We start from the raw sequence: 7943 nt of genomic DNA, 5'->3' as shown, positions 1-7943 counted from the left end.
GCATCAAAAACTGGGGATGTACTGTATGGTGACTAATGTAACAAAATAAAAATTATTAAAAAAAATAAAAATGAAAAATAAAAACAATAAAAAAATAAACCATATTACAAAGCTATAGTAATCAAAACACTATGGTATTGGCATAAAAACAGACACATAGACAAATGGAACAGAGTAGAGAGCCCAGAGTAAGCCCACGGATATATGGCCAATCTTTTGTAAAAGCATCAAAAATACACAATAGGGAATGGACGGTCTCTTCAATAAATGGTGCTAGAAAAACTGGATATCCACATGCAAAAGAATGAAACTAGATCCCTATCTTTCACCACACACAAATTCAACTCAATGGATTAAAGACTTAAACATAAGACCTAAAACTATAAAACTCATGGAGGAAGACATAGGATAAGATCCTTGCCACTGGTTTTGGCGACACTTTTTTGGATTTGACACCAAAGCAAAGGCAACAAAAGCAAAAATAAACAAGTGGGACTATATCACACTAAAAAGCCTCTGCATAGCAACCAAAACCATCAAAATGAAATGGCAACATATGGAATGGGAAAAAACATTTGCAAACCACAAATCCAATAAGGGGTTAATATCCAAAATAAACAAGGAACTCATCAATAACGAATAAATAACCCAATTTAAAAATGAGTAAAGGATCTGAATTGGTATTTTTCCAAAGAAAACATACAAATGGGCCAACAGGTACATGAAAATGTGCTCAGGATCACTAAGCATCAGGAAATGCAAATCAAAACCACAGTATCACCTATGTTCCAATGTCTATTATCAAAAAAGACAAAAGATGACAAATGTTAGTGAGGATACGGGAAAAGGGAACCCTTGTGCACTACTGGTGGAAATGTAAACTGGTGCAGCCACTATGGAAAATAGTATGGAGGTTCCTCAAGAAAATAAAAATGGCCCAACAATCTTATTTCTGGTATACATTCAAAGAAAATGAAATCATTATCTCGAATGGTGTCTGTACTCCCATGTTTACTGCAGCATTATTCACAAGAGGCAAGGTATAGAAAAAAGCCTACAAGTCCTTTGATAAGTAGATAAAGAAAATGTTGTATATACATGTACATATGGAATATTATTAAGCCTTAAAAAGAAAAAAAAGTCCTGTCCTTTGTGACAACACAGATGAAATGGCATTATGCTAAGTAAAATAAGCCAGATGAAAACAAATATTTCCCAGTATCACTTATATGTAGAATATTAAAATTTTCTTAAATAAAAATAATGCAAGGGGCACCTGGGTGCCTCAGTCGGTTAGCTGACCAACTCTTGACTTTGGCTCAGGTCATGATCTCAGGGTTGTGAATTCCTGTGCACTTTTGCCAATTATCGAGGATCCCAATGAACATTTTTTATATGTGCTATATTTATCAATACTTATATTAGATATAAAACAGAAATTTTCAAAGCTTATTTTTATTTTTTAAAAGATTTTATTTGAGAAAGAGAGCATGAGTGGGGGTGGGGGCAGAGGGAAAGGGAGAAGCAGACTCCTCACTGAGCAGGGAGCCCAACATGGGGCCTGGAGATAATGACCTGAACCAAAGGCAGACAGGCAGACAATTAACTAGCTGAGCCACCCAAGTGTCCCTCAAAGCTTATTCTTAATTCATCTAAAAATAACAATAAACCAACTACATGTTAACAAAAATTAAACATTTTATGAAAAATAACTATTCTCTAAAACGAAGAAAAAGCAGTGACAAAATTAGCATCATTTTACATTTCTGAAGACCTCTTTAACAAGTGACTTAATAGAATTAAGGATTCTCGTACCTGTTTCTGCATTTCATCCCTTGCATATTGCTTAGGTCGAAGCAGATGAAGAAAATCAGGCAATACACAGTGAGGAATATGTTCATAGACTTTCCAGATTACATAACAAAACTCATCAAGTGGTAGCTTTTTAAAGGTTAGTTATAATGTAGAGCCTACAAACTTAGGAAGTTTACCTGCTCCACTGGGCTGTCTCGTACTCTGAATGGCTTTTTTTCACCCATGCAAGCTTTTGTAATGTGCATAGGTCATTTGGAAAATAAACAATTCAGCAAGTTCAGCATATCTTCCTTATGATGACATACTTCATTATAAAATATTAAAAACGCACATTGATGAATATCACCATCAATATTATCAATAGGTCTTTAAGTATTGGGAAGTGATCAACTCGTGGCATCGACACATATTTTGCAAAATTATAATTTTATCATTGGCAACAGACTATCAGTTTATCTCCTTGGAATGAAAGGCTCACTTTGTTCATTTTTGAGAAAATATCTGCCAAATACTCAAATCTGAACAAATAATCATAGTTTATCAATCAAGTAATGATGGTGTTTCACAGAAGGAAAAAAAGCATTTAATTTAGCTTGCAAATCAACAATTTTACAAGTGCTTTTCTCCTAGACCAGAAGTCTACAAATTATGACCAGGAACACCAAATCCAGCTTTACATCTGTTGTAGTAAATAAAGCCTTATTGGAACACAGCCTTACTCATCCATTTACATACTGTCTACGACTACTTTCAGGCTATGGTGGCAGGGTTGAATAAATTGAAGGATTTTATGTGTAAAGCTGAAAATTTACTATCTGGCCCTATACAGAAAAAGTTTGCCAACTCTTACACTACACAACCATCAGAACTTTGGTATGTAATTGTACTGTTTTATACATACTTCCCACTTCATCAAATAGAAAATTTTAAAAATGCATACTCAGGAGTCAGCTTTAATAAATTAGTTTTTCTCACCTCATTATGGACTTAAGTGGGTGGCAGTGAGGAATACCGTGACAGTCAGTAGTTTGGCACCACTGCCTAGATTCATACTAAGGTACCAGCAATTTCACCCAGAATTGCTTTTACATCATTGGTGCAAACAGCAATTTGGGAGGGGGGGAGCAAATAATACCTTAGTATTATCATGAGAATAGTTGTGGCTTCACGGCCCCTCTGAAAGGATCTCAGGGACCCCCATGGGTCTCTGGACCATAGTTTGAAAACCATTTTGGTGGGCAAACAGGTCAATGGACAGAATAGAAATTTAAGAAATATACCCATACATATGTGCCCAATTGGTTTTCAGTAGTCACCAGGACAATCAATGGAGGAAAAAAATTTTTTCAACAAATGAAGTTAGAAGAGTCAGATAAATAAGTGGAAAAAAGGATCCTTGACCCTACCTCATCCCATACACAATTAATTTGAGACAGACCATACACCTAAATACTGAAGCTGAAACTATAAACTTCTAAGAGAAGAGAGTATCTTCACAATCTTAGGCTAGGTGAAGATTTCTTTAAAGAAAACACAGGAAGAACGAACCATAAAAGAATTATCTAACCTGTCTGTTCTGTGAAGATGTGCGTTCCATGGCTTTCCTTTCCCTCAGACATTATATTACACGACCACAAAAATTCACATGGACCAAAAGGGTAACCTCAGTGTGTCAGAAACTTCTGCTAAGTTGCCAGCAAGAGGAAAACACCATTCCTATCCACCGTCACCACCTCACCACATGCCAGAGGTGAGTCAGATCGGAAGCACCTACCCCCTTGCATTTAAAGAAAAGCAACTGCAATGTCATCATTGGAGCTTAGTCCAGACCTCTACTTCTAGGTTTGGGAAGATTGTTTTCAAGAGCCGACAAATTGCTTAGCCTGCTACATGATGACAGTGACGCATGTGAAGAAGTAATTTTGGGAGAGGAGATATGAGGTCACTAAGGAGGAAGCTGTAAATAAAATTACCACGAGAAGTATCTTACCATGCACTAACAGCTACAGATATAAAGCAATCACGTTCAGTTCCATCTCCTACATTGACGCCAGTGGCACTGCCAGCAAAGCGCAGATGCACACCACATGAGCAGGTGCAAGGATGATTTCATGAGCTGTGCGGTGGCTGTTTGGAAACAGTGGTGGGCCCATCCCACACTGGAATTGTACATCTGCTATACATCTAACATTTTATTACGGAAAATCTTTGCATTCGTTTAACCCCTTTGGTGGTGCATTCATTTAGCTGAGCTAAATATTTCATGAATATTCATTAGTGAACCTTATTTACATAGTTCCTAAGCTGTTAGACACTGCAGCCAATATTCTAAACCAGAACTCTGTATTAACCATTACTCATGTACAACCACAGTACCATGACAATTGATGGTCGTAATGACCCTAAAGTATCACATGATTTTGAAGTCCATTTTATATCAAAGGAAATAAATTCATCTCCAAATTAAATCTCAACTGAAAATTAAAATGCTAATGAGCTACCATGTCTGGTCTATTAAGCTGGCAAAGATTGAGAGAGATGATGAAGGTATGGGGAAACGGGCCCCCTAAATACTATTTAAAGAAATATAAATTAGTACAAACTTTTTAGAGAACAGTTTTTTACCCTATGTTGAAAGTCTTACAAATAATTCTAACTAATATACTTATATGCTGTTTATCATAAGTCATATAAATGGTAAGTGTTCTGCATTAACTAATCCTAAAAATAGCCCTATGAAATATGATTAGTATTAGTTCCATTTTAAAGATGAAAACACTGAGTCTCAGGGAGATTAATTCACCTGAAGAAAGTAGCACAGCTGGTTCAAATTCCAGAACATGAATCTGAGCACAGAAAATCAGTCTTCAAGAGTCCATGCACCGAATAGCCACATTATATTGCATCTCAAAATGTGCAGACCCCCAAACTCCAACTCCTCTTCCTGGGATTTATTCTAAGGAAACTAAAAAAGGTATGTACAAAAATGTACCTACAGGGATGTTTGTTATAGCATTTTCAATAATAAAAAAAATGTGTAAATGATCTAAATACTTCATTGTAAAGATTATGGCATATCCTTGTGGCAAGCTGCTACAAAGCCATTTTTAAATGTTAATTTTAATAAAATGGAAAATGATTATGCATAGTATGAACTTCTGCTGGCTTCTCCTCCTATTTGTGCTTCTCCACATTTCCCCACCCTTTCTGTGCCCCAAGAGAGGCAAACCCCCATAACCCATATTATCTGGGCTCCCTTCAAGGCTGGATGCCAGTTGGGTTCTGCCAAAAGCAGCACTCAACGGAAAACTAAAATAAACTGGGATGTCTATTTCCTTCCCTACATTAGGGAAGTTTTCAGTTACTATTTCTTCAAATAAACTTTCTACACCTTTCTCTCCCTCCTTCTTTTTTCTGAGACCCCTATAATGTGAATGTTCACTTGTCCCAGAGATCTCTCAATCTACCCTATTTTTTATTCTTCTCTCTTTTTGCTGTTCAGCTTATGTGCTTTCCATTACTGTCTTCCAGATCATTGATCCATTCTTCTGTATCCTCTAATCTACTGTTGATTCCCCTTCATGTGTTTTTTATTTCAGTTACCGTATTCTTCAACTCTGATTGGTTCTTTTCAATATTTTCTATCTCTTTACTGAATGTTTCACTGAGATCTTCCACTCTTTTCTCCAGCCCAGTGAGTACCTTTACAGGCATTACTTTAAACTCTTCATCAGGCATATTGTTTATCTCGGTTTTCATTTGGTTCTTCTGAGATTTTTTTCTTATTCTTTCTTTTGGAGCATATACTTCTGTCTCTCCTTTTTTCTGGGATTTCTGTGTTTGTTCCTGTGGCTTAGGAAGAACAGCTACATCTCCCAAACTTGAAGGAGTCGTCTTAAGAATGTGTCTCCCATGCAGACCGTGTGCGATTAGAGACTTTTGCTGGTTGGCTGGAGCTGTGGCTACATATGCTAGTTGCCCTTATAAACTGTGGCTTTCTACAGAAAGAGGAAAATAATAATAGAAAAAAGAGAAAAAAGAAAATAAAAAGGAGAAGAAAAAAAGCAGAAAAGAGACAAGAGAAAAAAACAAGAATAAAAATTAAAACAAGACAGTGGGGTGCCTGGGTGGCTCAGTTGGTTGAGCATCTGGCTCTTGGTTTTGGCTCAGGTTATGATCTCAGGGTCCTGGGATCGAGCCCCGCTTTGGGCTCTGCACTCAGAGGAGAGTCTGCTTGAGATTCTCTCCCTCTGCCTCTCCCCCAACTCACACACTCCCTCCCTCTTTCTAAAATAAATAAATAAATCTCTTTTTTTTTAAATGACAATTTTTTTTAAAATTAAGAAATAAATTAAATAAATTTAATTAAACCAAACTGTGGCTTATTTTCTGTGCCCCAGTCCCACATAGGCTGTGGTGGGCTTGTGAACCCTGGGCTCACTGAAGTCACAAGCTCGCTGTGAGTCAGACCCTTTTCCAGTCTGGGCTTTTACGGTGAAGGGGAAAGAGCAGCCCCCATAGCTCCTCAGCCCTTTTAAACTGCGACTTTTTTTCTGTGTCCCAATGCCACCAGGGCTGGTATAGGCTTGTGGACCCTGAGCTTGCTGAGGTCACAAGCTTCCTGTGAGGACCAGACCTGCCAGTTTTGGTGTCCAGACCCTGCTCTAATCTGGACGGGCACATGTAAAAGAATGAAACTGGACCACTTTCTGACACCATACACAAAAATAAACTCAAAACGGATTAAAGACCTAAATGTGAGATCTGAAACCATTAAATCCTAGAAGAGAGGACAAGCAGTAATTTCTCTGACATCGGCCATAGCAACATTTTTCTACATATGTCTCCTGAGAAAAGAGAAACAAAAGCAAAAATAAACTACTGGGACTATATCAAAATAAAAAGCTTTTGCACAGCTATGCACAGCTTTGCACAGCAAAGGATACCATGAACAAAATGAAAAGTCAATCTACTGAATGGGAGAACATATGTGCAAATGACGTATCTGTTAAGGGGTTAAGTATCCAAAATATATGATGAACTTATACAACCCAACACACACACACACAAAAAAAACAAACAAACAAGCAAAAAAAAAAAAAAAAACCAAAAACCAAAAACAATCAGATTTAAAAATGGATAGAGGATCTGAATAGACATTTTTCCAAAGAAGACCTACAGGTGGCCAACAGACACATGAAAAGATGCTCAACATCACTCAGCATCAGGGAAATGCAAATTAAAACCATAATGAAATATCACCTTACACCAGTTAGAATGGCTAATATCAAAATGATAAGAAACAAAAAGAGTTGGCAAGGACGTGGAGAAAAAGGAGCTCTTGTGTAATGCTGATGAGAACGTAAATTGATATCGCCACTCTGGAAAACAGTATGGAGGTTCCTCAAAAAATTAAAAATAACCCTATGATCCAATAATTCTACTACTGGATATTTATCCACAGAAAACAAAAACGCTAATTCACAAAAGATATATGCATCCCTTGTTTACTGCAGCCAAACATATGGCCAAGATATGGAAACAACCTAAGTGTCCATCAATAGAGGAATGGTTAAGAAAAATGTGGCACACACACACACACAAGAATATTACACAGCCATAAAGAAAGGATGAGATCATGCCAACTGAGACAATATGGATGGATCTAGAGGGTATTATGCTAAGTGAAATAAGTCAGACTGAGAAAGACAAATACCACATGATTTCACTCCTAAGTGGAATCTAAAACAACAGCAGCAACAAGTAAATACATGAAAAGCAGAACCAGACCTATACATAAAAGGAACAAACCGATGGTTGCCAGAGGGAAGAGGCTGAAGGGTTGTGCAAAATGGATGAAGTGGGGCAGGAGACACAGGCTTCTAGTTATGGACTGAATAAGTCACAGGAATAAAAGACACAGCATAAGGAATACAGTCAATAGTTGTAATAACGATGTAAGGGGACAGATGGTAGCTACGCTTGTGATGAACACAGCATAACACATAAACTTGTCAAATCACTAAGTTGTACACCTGGAACTAATGTAACATTGTGTCAACTACACTCAAATAAAAAAAATTTTTTTAAATAAAGTGAGAATCATTAAAAAAAAAAAAAAAAAACCA

General features: G+C 37.0%; 1 pseudogene; it reads left to right on the top strand.

Annotated features, from left to right (window-relative positions):
* Positions 1–3460: 3460 nt before the first annotated feature.
* The window catches only part of LOC109490771, a 45827-nt pseudogene continuing 41344 nt past the window's right edge, over positions 3461–7943 (top strand).

This window comes from Ailuropoda melanoleuca, chromosome 16 (assembly GCF_002007445.2).
Source record: "Ailuropoda melanoleuca isolate Jingjing chromosome 16, ASM200744v2, whole genome shotgun sequence".
NCBI lineage: Eukaryota > Metazoa > Chordata > Mammalia > Carnivora > Ursidae > Ailuropoda > Ailuropoda melanoleuca.
The sequence above is the reverse complement of the archived record's forward strand: the minus strand, read 5'-3'. Positions and strand labels throughout refer to the sequence as shown.